Source organism: Pogona vitticeps, chromosome 1, assembly GCF_051106095.1.
Source record: "Pogona vitticeps strain Pit_001003342236 chromosome 1, PviZW2.1, whole genome shotgun sequence".
Classification (NCBI taxonomy): Eukaryota; Metazoa; Chordata; class Lepidosauria; order Squamata; family Agamidae; genus Pogona; species Pogona vitticeps.
Genome location: NC_135783.1, coordinates 199,584,063 through 199,601,808, shown reverse-complemented (window position 1 = coordinate 199,601,808; position 17,746 = coordinate 199,584,063). Strand labels below are relative to the sequence as shown.

The 17,746-nt window shown below is 41.6% G+C and overlaps 1 long non-coding RNA gene across 1 annotated transcript; it reads right to left on the bottom strand.

Annotated features, from left to right (window-relative positions):
• Positions 1-2,161: 2,161 nt before the first annotated feature.
• LOC140702161 (uncharacterized) lies at positions 2,162-17,635 on the bottom strand. The gene is made up of 3 exons (XR_012081215.2): positions 17,353-17,635; positions 13,573-13,657; positions 2,162-2,364 (listed from the first exon to the last, which is right to left on the bottom strand). It is a non-coding gene; the product is annotated as an uncharacterized LOC140702161 (long non-coding RNA).
• Between the last annotated feature and the right edge of the window lie 111 nt (positions 17,636-17,746).

The following is a 17,746-nucleotide window of genomic DNA, read 5'->3' as shown; positions in this document are numbered from 1 at the left end:
CATTTGGCTGCACGTGTGTATTCACAGAGGCCACGAAGAAGAAGCTATGGTTTTTCCTGTAGTGATGTATGGAAGTGAGAGGTGGACCATAAAGAAAGCTGACCGCCGAAGAATTGATGCCTTTGAACTGTGGTGCTGGAGGAGGCTCTTGAGAGTCCCCTGGACGGCAAGAACAAACCTATCAATTCTAAAGGAAATCAAGCCTGAGTGCTCACTGGAAGGACAGATCCTGAAGCTGAGGCTCCAGTACTTTGGCCATCTCATGAGAAGAGAAGACTCCCTGGAAAAGACCCCCTAGCCCAGGGGATTGCATGGAATGCCAGAAATACGTTTTGCTGGGTCCGCATTATTCCTCTTAGTCAACTTCAGTTAATTTTTGGGGGGGGGGGAGAGCTTTTGTTTTACTCCTTATTTCAGCTCCCAACAGCTTCTTCACAATGAAAAGGATTCCAGGGGAGCCTTGGGACCTTGGCAGAGTGGTCAGAATGTTTTAATTTCCAAATGATGTGGCTAATATCATAAGTCTCAACATGGAGCAAGTTCTGCTACTGGGTTTCAGCCAGTATGTCTTCATTTCAATGTAGCTATTACCAGTACAAAACAATAATTGCTGAGCTGGAGAAAATCAGAATTGAGTTGGTTTGGCAAGAGAAGGGGTATTAAAATGGCCACCCTCCACAGGTTTAATTTCCTTCCCCAAACTATACATGTTCCATTTTGTGGGTTTCATAAACAGCCCAAAGAAATCTTACGAGTCCTGCTACATTTAAATCAGGCAGGTGGGGAGGGCTGAGTATCCCTCTTCTGAAAACCTACCGAGAGGCTTACCTCATATCATCAGGATGATCAAAGGTACTCAAGAGGGAGTATGGTTTCCATTACAGTTCAAAGGGTTCAGCTACACTACAAAATATCATGGGTTTGCTCAGACTTATTAGAGATTTTTGTATGCAATGCTTCCAAGCAATTTCTGCAGCTGAAATAATTTTACCTGCTCAAACAGAAATGTTTAATTATCATCTTCCAAGAGTCCACACAGTATCTTTCAATCACTACAATTTTTACTTGGATTGCTACCTATTAACATTGCCCTCTTCCGACTACTCCCCTTTAGCAATCTTCTGTCTGCACTTCTTCCCTTTTAAAAAAATGACAAGTAATATAGCACAGAATTGATTTGGCAACTGGAAATAACTGGGGCCTGACTTTCTTCCTTGATCTTGCTTTCTCCCTTTTGCTTTCTTTTTGCATAAGATTTTGTTTGATTCCCCCCTCCAAGTTTTCTTCCTGTCTATTCCCCTTTCTTCCATCTTTTAACCCCCTTTTGCCAGTGTTTTGTTTGCCTTGAACTGAAGACACTGCAGAGCACCAACAATATCCTCTTTCCTCCCCCTAAGTGCCAAACAAGGACACCTGAGTAACATGCCGAAGAACATGGACACAAGACCTGAAGGCACTACATATTACATGGGAGGACACCGGAACACTCACACAAGATCAAATGAGCTAGAGCATCTTTGCTGCCCAATATGCTACACAGCATGGAAGTGGATCATCGTCGTGGATCATCATCATCCCCAAATTGGAAAAGTGATGTTATAACAAAATGGGGTTGTCCCACTCCCTCCCTCCTTTCTCAATATCAAGCCAATCATCAGAGGCAAAGCAGTGATTCCACAGCTTCTCTGGAGAATATCTCAGTGCCAATGTCTCATTGACCACTCACCCATGTATTCCCTTGAGTTGACCCCCTCCTAGAATGTAACTTCCAATGCTCAAAACATTCAGTGTATTTCTTTCTTATCATCCCAATACCAGCATTGATTGCCCACAGAAAGAGACTGGGCTTCCTTGTGCTTAGCTTTATATCATGTAAAATCAAAGAAAAATATTTTGATTTTAACCATGATATTAAGCAGAGTATTTTTGCCATGTAGTCAAGCCCAATAAAGATAATTCAGGCTCATTTTGGGACCTTGTTTTCAACTGTCACAGGATTACAGATCTTAAACATATAACTAGTCCCTCTGTGTTTAATTCCCTTAGAATCTGGCTGCCATACTAAATAATAAGAATAATAAACAAATCCTTCTTCCCCTGCAATCCCTTTCCAAATGCCCACTTTATTTTTTGTTAAAGACAAACTGACACAATATAGAACTTGGAAATTAAAAAGATGATTTTATTTAAAGGATTTTGTTTATTGCTAAGAGCCCCAAGCCTAGTGCTCAATTGAAGGAGCAGCTTGCAGACACAATAGCAACCTGTTTTCAGCTCTGCCAGAAAATATTTATGAGTTTACATCCTGTAGTAGGGGAGCAAGCTGCTTCTCTTCTTGACGAAGTTGGTTACTTCTTTTAAGTTCTGCAAAAAGACAGCAAGAGATGTATCAGAAATGTATAACATCTATAGCATAATATGCAAGGATCTTCATCTGATTCAAACAGTTTGGGGCAAATTACTTTAATATTAATAATGACTGGAAGTCTATACAGTCCAAACTGCTATTCACTTTGGTTTTTATTAATATGGAATTAATATAGCATGCATTGTATAAAAAGGTGTAGCTTGCTTAAAAAATACTTATTTTGATAGACAAGCATCTGCTCAATGCTGAAGGAACTATAATAATAGTGAATTCTTTCTTCATACCTGGTGATTCTGCCCACAAGTATTTTCTTTTTTTGACATTTTTAAGGAAATAAGAGTTATATCAACATTGAGAATCAACAGCTGTTTTAGGCTTGTTGTCACTCTCTCTAGCTACAAACCCAACTCCTGGACATAATAACCCTATATTATATTTTTTTACTTGATGCAAGGTTGTTGATTCAATCAAACCAGAACATCAGTAGATGCCATATGCATCACAGTGGTTGTCTACAATTTGGCAGGTGGCTTTGATGGACATATCTACTGCCTAGGATACAACTCCATAAGCATTTTCTTTCAAACCGTGTTCTCATTCTTGGAATATATCAATAATAACAGTATTGTATGCCCTCCTGCTGCCCCTTCTGCAGACTTTTCAAAGGATGCTCTTTATTAAACATGGTGAATATGTTTAATGGCAGCTCCTAGAAGAGGCGGTTACATTTTTGAAAATGCTTTGTTTGGTCCAATTTATTTTATTGCTCCATTTGTTACATTTTTATTGAATTAAAAATAAAGGAAGGAAAAAAAGCAAGAATATGCTGATGCAAAGGAGAAGCTGAACCACCCAATAAAGCACAAGACCTGCTCTGGATACTCAGACCATTGCATCTTGGGCTCGCTAGACTCTAGCAGCTGCTGTTCATGGACTTCTTCTGCCAGTGTGAAATGAGAGGTTTCTGTTGGGAAGCATATTGCCTGGGCTTTGCCTTTTTCACCTTCTTTTCTAAAACACCAGTAGGTACACAAGTAGGACTGAACATGCATGTGTGTGAATGCAGATGAATGGCTGCATCCTTGTGGTTAGGTCAAAATTCCACTTTTGCACCTTTCTCTCCCTGCCTTTAGGTCTCTCCTTTTTTGTTGGTGGCAAGTCATATCCCTGCCAAATTTCATAATACCTATCTTTTATTTGTCTTTTTCTTATGTTCTCTGGTCCCAAGATTGGCAAGTAATTCTTCTAGATATAATCCTGATGGTGCTTGGTAACTCCACACTACTCCAAGTTATGGCCATTTGGGGAATCACAGAAACACACAAGTACTGACATGGGCAAGGCCTGCTCTGGAGTATCTATCTATGAAAGGTCACAGGATAGGTTGGGTGCCAATGCATGTGCCCTTCTTCAGGCACAGGCAAGCTTGGAGGTCTAACAGGCATGTCTGGTACAAACTTAAAGGAATGGAAGGCTATAGTAGGTGGAACCCACATAAGGAAAGCCAAGTGCAAACCAGGAAAGCACATTCCCTTCTAGTGCGTTCTGGAGCAGGACGCTCACTCCCGTTCCACGCCCTGATGATGCCTGTCCTCAGATTAGCACTCGGCATGCAGGCAGACTCCAGAGAGGCTGGTGGTAATCCCCAAGGAATTCCCAGTGGCATGGCGGTAGTCCCAATGGGAAGCTCCAAGCTTTAATCCAAATTTTAAAAGAAGCATCCAAGATGCTGAAACTATTGCAGGGATCAGGATCTGAACCCCAAATAGTTCATGTAAAATTCATTGCCATGTTGACAAAAGGCCACCAGCCTCCGACTGCAACAAGCTGTTTTTCAAATGATTTCATAATTCAGCAACATACTCAAACAAGTGGAGAACTGTGAAAACTCCACAAAACTCCACCTGGTGTGACCAAACCAGTCTCCGTACCTATGAGAGTGTGCACTGGACTGTTCCACTGTATTCCTATGAGGAATTCAACTGTTATAACGCTCAGTGTTACCCCTTGACATAAAGGCTGGACAGAAGCAATTTCAAAGCAACACATTCAGATTTACAAATACAGAACAACTGTAATAATAAATTGCAGAAATGGCGCATTCATCAAGAATAGTCTTTGTTGTACATAGAACCGCATGGTTAAGCACTATCCTGCAAATTGAAATCTGTCCCCAAATCATAGGATTTCACATTTTCCCCAGTGGAATGAACTGAACAATTCTAACTTGGCATTTTTCCTGAAAATATTATCACTTCCTTAAGGCACAACCCTTGCATTTGTCTTGAAAGGCTATGAATTTTGATAAATAGCTTTTCATTTTGAAAGCCTCACTCTTCTTGTTAGTTGTGCCCAGGTGAATGTATGGCTCCAGGCTTTCATTTCAGGCTCTGTGGCTTAAACAGGCAGTGCTCACAGTCATTTGATTTCTGCAAGCAGTGACTTGAAAATGCAGGATTAAACAGCTTCACATAACAGGATTTTAAGCAGCAATTACAAAAGCACTGCAGAATCTAAAATGGCCGTGCACAGACATCATAGTGGACAGCCATGCAGTTGCCTTTCTGCATGCAGAACTTGGATAGCAAAGAGTTCAGAAGGCAAAGAAGTTATGCTTGCATTTCAAAGACATCCAATAAGAATTTTATTTCCAAACCAAACAGCAATTTGTGAGCATACACACATACTTCAGTCTCAAAAGTAATGTATTTTATTTAATACTTTCTTTATATCCCACCTTTCTCCCAATGAAGCGACAGCTAGAACAGTATACGTATATTTAATATAACAAATGAGAGCATTAATCTTAAAATGTATTATTTATTTATTTATTTGACTTTTATACCACCCTTCTGGCTACCAAGACCACTCTGGGAGGTTTAAAAACATTAAACAAATATAAAATCATGAACAGCTATTTAAAAGAGTGAAAATAATTATAAAAATCAAATTTAAACACATATTACACCAACAAAATTAACTAAAATAAATTAAAATAATATGAAGGCAAGGCAGCAGTACTGATAATATAAATGGTAAAACAGCCACTGTGTTAAGATGTTATAAGGTCAGGAATGGCCATGTTTCCAGCAATCATTTAAAAATTGCACACACAACAGTATTTTTTTAAAAAAATAATAATTTAAAACAAACCTAAACAAATTTAAAAGGCTAAATCAAATCAGAATACGTCACACACTTAACTCAAAATTTCAATCCTGCCAGGTCATTCACAAAACAAAAGCTGGTTTACAGTAAAAAGTTTTCCACCTTTTTGTGGAAGGGCAGCACGGAGTAGGCAACATAGCTTCATGTGGGAGGGAGTTCCAGAAGCCTGGGAGCAGGCACGGAAAAGGTCTTGTCTCAAGTCCTCACCAAATGGGCCTGCAATGAAGGTCACCCCAAGCAAAGGCCCTCCTGTGAAGATCTCAGAGACCAGGAAGGCTATCTGCAGAGACACGGTACAGTACAGTGGGGTCTTGACTTGAGAACTTAATCCGTATTGGAAGGCAGTTCTCAAGTCAAAAAGTCTGTAGGTCAAGTCTCCATTGACCTACAGTGCATTGAAAACCGATTAATCCCATAACAGGCCATTTTTGTTCCATTTTGGTTTTTTTCTGGTCTGTAAGTCAATTCTCAGGCTGCAAGTCAAACCTAAATTTTGCGGCCAGAGAAGTCTGTAACTCAAAAAGTCTGTAAGTCAAGCCGTCTGTAAGTCAAGGGTCCACTGTACATCAAATAGCCTGGACCAAATCCCTGCAGAGCTTTATAGGCCATAACCAAGATACATATTGGACAGTGTTTGTCCTTTGTATCTGGAGATGCCGTTCAATATCTTAGTAATTATAACAATAGCCTTGTAAATTAGGCCAATGTTGGCATTTCCATGGTTTAGTTGTATGGGGGTTGATTAGGATTACCAAGTTCTCAGAGAGCCAGTCTTAAGGAATTGCTCCAGGTCTCCCACTGGGATGAGAAGCCTCAGGGTGAGCGGTACTGGAGGAGGAGAAAAGTTTAATTTTTGTATGGAAGGTTGTTTTGAAGCCTAGGCATTTACCTCTACCCATTCCCACCAAGTGCCAGGCGTTTGCAGGTGTGCTGTGCCAGGAGCAAGAAAAAGGGGATGGGGGGTGAAAGCTGGTTGAGTGCACACGTCTGAGCCCAGCATGCACTCAGAACAGGGGAGTGGGGCACTGTTTTCACAACTTGTGAGCATTTTTTGTTGTTTTTGTTCTACGTCCTGTGGCATCACAATTCCCCCACCCCACCCCGATCTCAAGTTTTGGCTGTGAAATCTCAGGGCATGCATTTGGGGGGTAGGAATGATGCAGAGCAGAGAAATGTGCAGTGGTGAAAGGAAAGGCTTTTAATTGAAATAATATTAGCTGTGGGTCCGATGGCAATTTATATATATATATTAATTGTATTTTAATTGTTCTGAATTTTTTATTGTATTTTAAATGTTGCAAGCCGCCCAGAGACCTTTGGGTAGTGTGGGTGGCATATAAATAAATAAATAAATAAATAAATAAATAAATAAATAAATAAATAAATAAATAAATAAATAAATGGGTACCTGTTCCTCCATCAATACTTCACCACTTAACCACCCCACTGTATACATACACCTGAAATGATTTTTTTAAAACCCAGAGTGGGCAACCAGTAGACCTTGAGGTGCCACTAAAGCAAACCTCCCATCCGCCCACCCCCTTGGCTCTGTTGGCTAACGTGGGCAGATTGTCCACTAGTGGAGGACCATTAAGTGGTCAACGCTTACTTGAAACTAATGGGGGAAGGACCACATCACATCTTCTGTTTGTATGACCTCAGCAGTTAACTCCAAAGCTAGTGAGCTTTTTAAGGATTTGACAGCTTAAGAATCTTGACACTGAAGCTATTTAAGGACCAGTGCAATTCAATCAGTTTAGCCATCTATATTTGGGCTAAGGAAAATGTCTGGACAATCTTTCACGGCAACTCCTACAGATGACATACATTGCAGGAATCTAACACAGAAGTTACCAGAGAGCCTCGAGCCAGTCCTATGTAAAATGAACTTAGAACTGCAGTGCTGGGAGGGACCCTATGGATCATCAAGCCCAGCCTCTTGAAATATAAAGCACACAGTCAAATCTTTGAAGGTACATCTGCCTTCATTTTTGGATGGGAAAGCAACGTTCTGCCTTTACTAAAGCGCACTAGAGATAAGGCCAACCGAGGAAAAGAAGGGGAGCTCCATCTGGGTTTTGCAGTCCTTCCTCAGGAGTACTTGCAAAAATTCCCTGAGGGCTTCTAATTACTTGAGAGGAATGTCTGAAAAAAAACGATGTGGTTTTGGAGGCAAACAGTAGATGTTTATCTATCCTTAAAGTAAAACCACAATGTAAGCTATGACAACCCCAGCACCTACTTAATGACATTTTTTATCCATGACAGATGCAATTAATTAAACCTCAACTGGAATAAAATATGACTGACAAGCTCTCACTTTCCCCACAGAGGTATTTCAGTGTAGTAGTTATGAAGAGACACACCTGTCTCTTCATAACTACAGCCTCTGTGCTGCAAGGTCAGAAGACATGCAGTCGTAAGATCGAATCCACACGACAGAGTGAGCCCCTGTTGCTTGTCCCAGCTCCCGCCAACCTAGCAGTTCGAAAGCATGCAAATGCGAGTAGATAAATAGGGACCACCTCGGTGGGAAGGTAACGGTGTTCCGTCTCTAGTCACGCTGGTCACGTGACCACAGAAGACTGTCTTCGGACACTAGCTCTATGGGTTGGAAACGGAGATGAACAGCGCCCCCTAGAGTCGGACACAAATTGTCAAGGGGAACCTTTACCTTTACCTAGATAGCTCTAGGAAAGTCACGGCTTATCAGAGACCAACCAGCTCTCAGAAGAGTTACCTTATTAGACCGCAAGTCTCAGAACATACCAACCCCCCCACACACACACACATACATACACCTAACCAGCATGCTGGGGACCTCTGGGAGTTATTGTCCAGTAAAGTAACTTTTCCAAGCTCTGAGGTTACTGTAATGTAATGTAGCCCTTCCACTCTTTGTTTAAAATAAAGGCCAGCCCTCAAGGCCACAGTGTAAGCAAAGGGCTATTTATTTACTTATTTATTTATTTATGCCTGCAAAGTACCAAAGCAGTGGCATACAATTAAATTACAAGACACAATCAAAACAGAAATGTGAAAATAAAAGTGATACCTCCCACCTGCCAAGATCTCAATAAATAATGGGGTCCCTATGCTTTCTTTTGAGCATAAATTTAAAAGGAGGTGAAGTTAACGTCTGCATCTCCAGAGTAATATGGTGTTTAGCTTTAAACATATTTACATGGATATTAAGTTTCACTGGGTTTATTGGGACTCCCCTTTGGGTGAACAAGTTTCAGAACAGAGTGCCAGTATGTCTCGCTGTCTTTATTATGCCACTTCTTCTGTACTGAGGGCTAGACAGGTGGGGTAAGAGACTTGGCATGCTTCAGACTGGAGGAATAGGCACAATTCAGCCACAAATCCAAGTGTAAGCTTACATTTGCCCTGCAAGAGAAGATGGAAATACATAACACAAGTAGCTTTGTGCCTTAGGTTTTGAAGGTCAAGATAAAAGTTACATTCCCATGATAACTGTGCTCTCAACTGTGCTTTGTTAAAATTAGATACTGAAAAATCCAACCTTGCGGTACATACTGTAGGACCCCCCTATCTGCTGGATCAGCATCTGCAGATTCATTGGCTGAAAATAGTAAATTTAAAACACAGAAAAATATATTATAAATCTCCATGGTGTACTTATCAGAACTAGTCACTAGAGGGTGCCAGAGACAAAGCTCTGTATAGCGTTTGTTACTTCCATGTTTCTGGGGTCCCTGAGGAGGGCTTGGAACCCATCCCCCATGGTTCTACTGTATTAAAATGTTTTTTTATGGTTTTATACAGTATTTTTCTGTTTCTGTTCAGTTTATTGACATTAAATTGCCTGAGATCTGACTTGTGCAATGAATTGGGGAGGGGGAATACAAGCCTTATATTTAAAAGTATCTTTTTCAAAGCTATTGAATTGTATTACCTGCATTTTATGTTCATATATGCATGTATATTGGCCTGCAATTCCCATTAGGCATAGCAAATACCACCTATGGTGTAAGATTATGGGTGTCATGGTCTCAAAACATCTAGAGGGCCACAGTTTACCCACTGCTCAATTACAGGCTGTTGTTAAATGTTTAAGATGCTTCCTTGTATGAGAGACTGCAAAACTACTGTATTCTCTTAAGTTTCCTAAAGGAAAATTCCAAAACATCATCAAATTGTACAATGTTTCTGTTCCGTTTCTCTCTCAACACACACACAAAAGCTGTCAGACAACAAGAAATGAAGAACTGAAACTGGGTAGAAGAATGCCAAAAATTGTTTCTAGAAACAAAATACTCCCATGCTTTTTCTTAACTAAGCTTAAAATAAACAGTAACTGGCAGTTAAATTGTTATTATTATTTTTTTAAAAAAAAACTGTTCCAAGCAACTCAGAAACGGGAAACCCCTAATACACAGGAATCTTCTCCCATTGGTTTCTTCTCAGAAACTTTCTTTGTTTATTTATTCATTACAATTAGCTTCTGCATATACTGGGAACTGCTAAGATCAATATCACCCAGTGAACTCTGAGACTGAATGAGGATCTGAGCCCAAGTCTCCTGAGCCATAATTCTAACCATGACATCACACTCACACAGTGCATGAGAATTCATACACTGTTGGTGCTTCTTTATGTTGAGCTTTCAAAGTTCGCGGCTCAAGCTAGCCACTTCTTTTTCTTTCATGTCTGAAGCAATTCAATGGTGCATCTGGAGTCGAAGTATGGACCCAACAGGGTGCTGTCGTTGCCCAGGGGGGCAAGTCCTCACATTCTTCAGGGAAGCGCCTTCTGCATCCTTCAACTAGTAACTGAAAGCGTAAAACACACAAAGTGTCTTTCTGGAAAAGTCCCTTTTACAAACTGCAACTCCCAGAATTCACCAGCCCGCACAACCACTCTTGGAACATAAGAACATAAGAAGAGCCCTGCTGAATCAGGCCAATTTTATACATCTCAATCATGTCCCTCCTCAGACACCTTTTCTCTAGACTTAAGATACCCAAATGCTGTAGCCTTTCCTCAAAAGGGAGGTGCCCCAGCCCAGTCATCATTTTAGTCATTCTCTTCTGCACTTTTTCCAGTTCCACAACGTCTTTTTTGAGGTCCACCAACCAAAACGGGCCTTACCAACTCTTCCAAGTTCTGGTTTTTTTAAAAAGCCCTATGTGCTTCTTGCTGTGGCCAGCCAATGCTTATGGGAAGCAGGCCACAAAGGTGATAAATCTCTACAACTTATCTCCAAGATTCATTGTATTTTATTTAGAGGCATGCTCTCTTTGAACACAGAGGTTTTATTTACCTCTCTTTAGTTACTTCTTCATGGACTGAAAATGTGAAGCAGCTTAAGAAAGAAAATTCTTTTCTAAACGTGTGTCGATCAAGCAAATCCTCAATCTGTAATTCTCTTAATTAATCACACAAACCCACTCCAATTACTTTGCAGAGAAGCAATCTACAATTCATGAGCATGTTACTTCTTGCAAGTCTTATATACCGGCCTTGAAGCCAGGGGCAGAAATTGAATAAGAGAAAGAGATTAAACTATAGCACACAGCATTAGGGTTTTCATTCATTTGCATCTTTTCTGATAGTCATTGAATGTTAGACTGAAATTCTTCTGTTAGATTGGTTGAGAATGAGATCAAAGGCTTTACATTATCTTAAATCCAAATATTCCAACTTTCAATTAGTGATGGTGGAAAATTTGGTTCCACTCGTAAGTTGATAAAGATCAATCCAATCTGTTCTTTCAGGTGCTGCATGCAAAGCAGAAGTCATGTACAGATGGCTATTCTCACTTCGTTTTAATTTTGCAGTGCAGCTCTCCGTACCGAATAGACATACAAAAATGCATATAGTGTGTACAACAGTTCATATGTTAGTGAACAAAACACACAAAGAACCATAGCGTGAAGGACAACTGACCAAAGGAAATGAATATATAGAGATCAAAACATATACAGAGAAGGCACATTAGTAAAAAAACCCAATATATATATATAGGGGAATGTTTATGAATAAAGATTCAAAGTGATTTGAAAACAGGACAGACTAGAAAAATAAGAAAAAGGAGAAAAACTGAAATTGACCCAGTTGCTTCCTGCTATTCTTTCAACCAACATATTGCAATTGTGAATTAAAAGCTTAGTACAGTACATGCTTATGGCTCTGCTAGTAAAACTGTACTAATAGCTTCTGACTACTGCATGCTTTAAAGTATCCTCAGTTTATAACTAATCAGGAGAAAACAAAATTTAACAGACAACTGGAGTAAGGGTGTAAACAACTGAGGATTTACAAAACTGATAATATTATTTAAATGCATGATGAAGTGAAGGACAAAATTATACAAAGATCTCTGTAACAATTTGAATAACAGAAGAAGCATTTTTCAGTGTGGCTGTTAGCACTCTTTGTGATTCTGTCTTGCTTTAATCCATCTATCTAGGCAAGCGAGTGATAGCACTAAAAGCTACGAGGCTAATTATCAGAGAAATAACCTCAATGTTTCACCATCTGTGTACATGGACAATATTAAGCATTTGCAAGCTCTCCTGAGAAACTGAACAGTCTCTTCAACTTTGTGGAGTCTTACAGTACAGATATAAACATGAATTTTGGTGTTGATATGGGTGTTATTATCCACATTAAAAGAGGCACATTTTTAGAGGGTAGTAACTACAGCCTCACTAAAGAATAATTTATTCAATGCTTACATCAGCAGAAAAACTAAATATCTAGGTATCCACAAAAATCTCTATATAAACAAGAAGTAACTTAAGTCATTATTCAGGAACAAATAATTTAATAGAGGGAAGGCAGTACTCAAAACAGGACTTGAGGAAAAATTACCCCAGTGTTAGTATGTTTTTTGGAATCATGGACTGGAAGTCCAGTGATTTTGATGATTTAAATAGGAAAAACAAAGTCCTGTCAAAATACTCATGCCCTCATCCAAAGGCCCCTTTTTTGCCACAGAGCTTGGGCAGGTGTGAAACTTGTCTGTATGAGTCAACAGTCAAACTTCAAAATTAGTTCCATGGGAACACAATCCCAGTCATTAGATGATACCAGAAAATAATAAAGGAGTAACAGTATTACAAATTGCAAGTGAGAGTTAGCCTACATTAATCAAAAACCCACAATGCAGGGATGCACAGCTTCGGTAGCATCCCAGTTACTTCCTGGATGATAATATTGAGAAGCAACCATTGAACCTGTTTAAATTAGGCTGTCTTCAGGTTGAAACAGGGATTCATATGTGCAATCCAAGATAAAGTAATTTGAACTAAATATTATCAGAAACGAATTACGAAGCAAGGTGTAAGTGATACACATAGGGCCTATCACAAATCCAAAGACACAGTCAATCATATCACAGTTGATGCCCTAAGACAGCATCAGTGGCATAACCACGTGCAGGCATAATCAAGCCACAAATATTGTTTTCCAGAACTTGGCTAAATCTTATGGATTGCTCACATCTTTTCATCGACATTATGAATTCCAGTCACCTTCAGTTTGGGGAAATGAAACTGCAATACTATACTAAGTTAAGCCAGTTCTCACGAATAAAATAAAAGATTTTAATAAACTGGATATTACACTTCTGGAGAAGCAACAAAGAAAAAATAGCTTAGAGATGTTGTATATGATATACAAATGTGAAAATATTGTACCAAACATCAGAGGAAGAAATTAAAAGATGAAAGCAAGATCAGTTCCCATACTAAATTCAGAAACCAGAGTTGTTCCAAAATCTTTGGTCATCAAATCACAACAATTGCCAATAGCTGTTAATTTGCTTCCTGAAATCCAAAAATCTGTGATTTTGCAAGCATGTAATCTCACCGGAAAAAAAATTAGAATTGATTCCTAATTTTTATGCTTGACCCTTTGGTCTGCTCCAAAGCACCAGCAATGCTAAGAAATGATGATGATACAAATAATGCTGTCCTAGCATGATGTAGGTAAAAGTAAAAAACTGTAAGGGCAATTCTACATCCAAATTAATATCTGGAACTGTTGCACCCTATATAGCTTACCTGTACTGGATTTGCATTACTACTGTACTCCACAGTCAACTGTACTTTTGATCTTCGTGTATTTGTAATACACTCGCACCCAGTGCTATAAAACAAAACAAAAAACAAAAATTCCAACCAACTGGATTGACAGCTCCTTTCTTCTTAAGTCACCCGCATCCGTCTATCATTCCTCAAGAAGATCTACTTTTCATGTTCTGGTGAACTTTCTATATAAATTTCAGTTGTGACTATATTGATGGCTATGGTTGCTGTTGTCATTAATGTGTTCAGGTTGCAACAAGGAGCCATCATTCTGATATTTCAAATGAATTTGTTTTATAAATTTACCATGGTAGGCAACATCCAGCATAAAACAGAACACTCATGAGTAGGCAAAATTATTCTCAGATACAGTATGTTAAAGCGGAATGTATCCTTTCAACCCAAAACAAATGCATGTGCTTACAGCTTTATTGTACAATATAACACTGAAATACAACTTCCATGCAAACAACATGGGGCTGTTTTGTTTTGAAGAGGCATTGACAATAATAAAGACTATAAATAGTAAAACAGCTGCCAGAACTAGAAAACATATAACAGTGTTTAACTGTGCCAGCGTTTTAACCTCACCCACAAACAGATTTCATGTCCGAAATCAAATGACACTACGTTTCTTCTAGTTTAATGAGGAGATTCTTGCTCTCTATATAAAATCAAATGTATCTAATTTATTTTTCTTTTTACAGTTCTGCATTTTTACATAGAGCTTTGTCACAGTTCTCTCTGTATATTTTTAACATCTCAAAGTCCAAAGAGTTTTAGTAAGACTTCCTTCAACGCTCTGTGTAAGATTACAGCATAAAAATGCTAGTCTACTGCTTCCAGTATAAATATTATTTTAGGCAGTCATTCACAGTTCATAGCCTACTGAGTATGATACGAAAAGAACAATTCCAAATATCCATGATTTAAGACGCTCTTTGAGATAAGACAGTATATTCAGCTACAGCAGTTTACAGTGCAGTAAGAAATAAGACGTATGTTTAAAAAACATTTCTTTGTGAGAATCATCGCACTTAATAAGGACTGCTGAATCAGCTTTTTATTTAGAAGTTTTAAAGGATTTCCTTTCCAACAGACATTTTAGTGCATTCGGTATCCATTTATGCCTGTTGAGCCTACACTGAGTAGTCACTTAGTAGTGCTGTAATTAACATACATGGACTGTCCTGTGCTGGGAACAACGTTAAATGATACTAAATGATACAGTATGAAGCAGAATTTTTATCAAAGGTGAAATATAAATGTCACTCCTAAACCAATTCTCTCAGGTGCTAGTATTAATTTTATGGAGTTTAAATAGCAGCATTATTTTCATGGGAGACAGGGAGGAAGGAAGCCCCTTAAAAAATAAAGATCAAGAACAGTAACTTGTAGCTCTGTGACTGAATGAAAAAGATGAGGATGTTATATGCCCATGTTCAAAGGGAAGTGGGCAGTCCAGTCCTATCAATTCTACGTGGGAAGTAAGTCCCACTGCGTTTACACAATGCAAAGAACATTTGTACAGACGCCAGGCCTAAGAAGCGGGGAAGGGGAACATATCTGAATACTTGTGTGCAAAAACACAACTTCACAATTGCAATCATATTTATATTTATTATGTCCACTGCACTTTCAAACTGCTTTTCAAAAATCATTTCAAATCTATCTTTAAAGAATTTTTTTTATGTTTTATTGTGTATCGCTGTGGGAACCCTAGCAGGCAGAAAAGTGACTACTTTTAATTAATAATAATAGCGAGGAGTGAACACCATTTAAACTCAGTGGGGCGTCTGAGTAAATATGCTCCATTAAAAATGCATTTAAAACTGTACGTGCACTGCACACAAGCCTTCATTAACGTTTCCTTTGCCCTCGTACACCAAATATTGCCCTTTCATGTGATGGAAAGCCCTGAAAATGCCAAATGAGGTCTTATTGAAAGCCCTGAGACTTTGGGTCAGAAGCCACAGAGTTCCCCTCGTTCGTTTTTCCTTATGCATTCCAGTCATGACTCTCCCTCACGAATCCCGGCCGCATTTTGCGAATTTTGCAAAAAGCAACAAAACCAAAGATAGCTCAGTTTTAAAATATGTTTCTGTGTGGGCTTTTTCTGTTCCCTGAGCACCTCACAAAACACAGACCAGCGGACCCAAGGGGCTTCCCGCAACTCTTCTGCAAGGCCTGGGCAGGCCAGCTGAGAATGATGGGTGTTGTAGTCCCAATCACCCCAGGGAGAAAGAGCTCACAAGAGCTCTTTCAAGGTGAATCCCTGTGAATACATGTGGATGTGAGTTCCCACGTGTCTGGTTTGAGCCCCACTAGCCTGGGTAAAGAATGTGAAATCACCCAAGGCCAGTTGGACTTGAACCTACGGGGGGGGGGGAGCTCATGGGCAGGTGATTCAGGGTCCCCCCCAGGGGCAGGTGGGCTCTGCCCTGGCCTTGAACTTCACTCCGAGTGGGGACCAAGTAACGTCTGCACCCCAGACCCCAGAGGTGGTGGTGAGGAGAAAGCCCATCGTGGTTCTCCTCAGGAGAGGAGGAAGTGGCGTGACTGTCTTCCTTTCCCCTCAGCCCGGCCGCCCTTTTTCGTTTTTTTTTTATTTCGCGTTGCAACCTGTGAACCGAACCGGACCGGGCGGAGGGTAGGAGGAGCCCCCCCTCACGTTGGGAGGGAAACCAAGGGTGCAGCAACACCGACGGCGCCATCGCACAGGGACACCTTTTCCTGGCAGAGGGAACGCGCCCCTCTCGGCCGCCTCGGGTCCCCCCCCCCACGCCATGAGAAGGGCATAAGGGGCAGGAAGCGGGGCAGGTCCCTCTGACCCCCCCCCCCAGTTAGCCCCCTGAGGCAGGTCCAGATCGCCGACGGCGACGGCGGCTTCCTTTCTGCTCCGGAACCACACCAAGCGGACGGGGTTGCGGGGCCCAACTGGGGGCTTTATTCCTCACAGTGGGGGCAGAGGCGCAATTGTACAGTGAAAGCCCGCCCGCCCCGTCATCACTTTCTGGCTTCGGGCAGAAAAGACTCTTGGGGGGGGAGGGGGGCCAGCAAGAGTCGCAGATAGAAAGCGGCCCACAGCGAAGACTCCTGTGACACCCTCAAAACGGCACGTATCGTGTGGCCCCGGCAGAGGCGCTGGTGGGCGAGAAGCTGCTTCGGAAGGCGCCCGCGGGCCGCCTGTCCAGGCAGGCTATTTATACCCAAGAAAGTTGGCCAGCCTGCCCGAGAGGCCAGAGAGCGCCTTTCTTGGCATGACAGTCGGAGGCCGGCTTGCCTGGCAGCAGCAGGTGGCCCACCTGCCCCTCCGGGCACCCGTCGCGCTGGAGGCGGCCACGGCCTTGAGGAGGAAAGCACGCGGAGTTCAATCGGGGTTTGCTTTCCTAAGAAGCAGGCACGGAGCGGCGCGGCCGGCTGCCTCCCTCGATACCCGTTTACTCGAGAGTAAGCCCCATTGAACTCCGCGCCACTTACTCCAGGGCGGCCGTGCCTACGATGAAAAAGTCTGCTCGCAGCCCGAGCCGGTGCATGCTTGGCTCCGGCAGTTAGTCCAACCGACGGAGCCCGAGGCGTGGGAGCTGCTCCCAAATGTCCTGAACCCTTGCAGATTTCCCGAGCGGTGGCCAATTTCCGGAGCCCGTTGCAAGGAACCTGTGAAAAAGCATTCCCGGGTCGCTTCCCCTCTTTCCACGCGCCCGCGCTTGGCCTTGGCCCTTCCTGCTCCGCTGGCGACGCCACGCATTTCCTTACCCCAGATCAGATCAGGAGCCAAAGCGAAAGCCATCCCGAAACGGCCTTGGCCGAGATGATCCCCGGCGGCGGTGCGCTGAGTTCTAGGCAAGCCCAAGGCAGTGGATTTCCCCCAGACCCTTTTGGCAAGGAGGAAGCCAGGGTGTGTGCATTTGGGGAAAGGAGGGCGAAAAGGAAGGAAGCCCCCTCGCCTCTCCCTTGACCGTAGGAGTTCAAGTGATGGAAGGAGCCAGAAGGGAAAAGGCAGCACCCGCAGCAGCAGCAGCCACCCAGTGCAAGTGTGTGTGTGTGGGGGGGGGGAGAGATTTGGTCTCTGCACGCGTTTTCCCAGAAGAAAGAGGCTGTGCATACCATTGCATTGTTTCCTGAGCTTCATTTTTTTTAAAAAAAGATC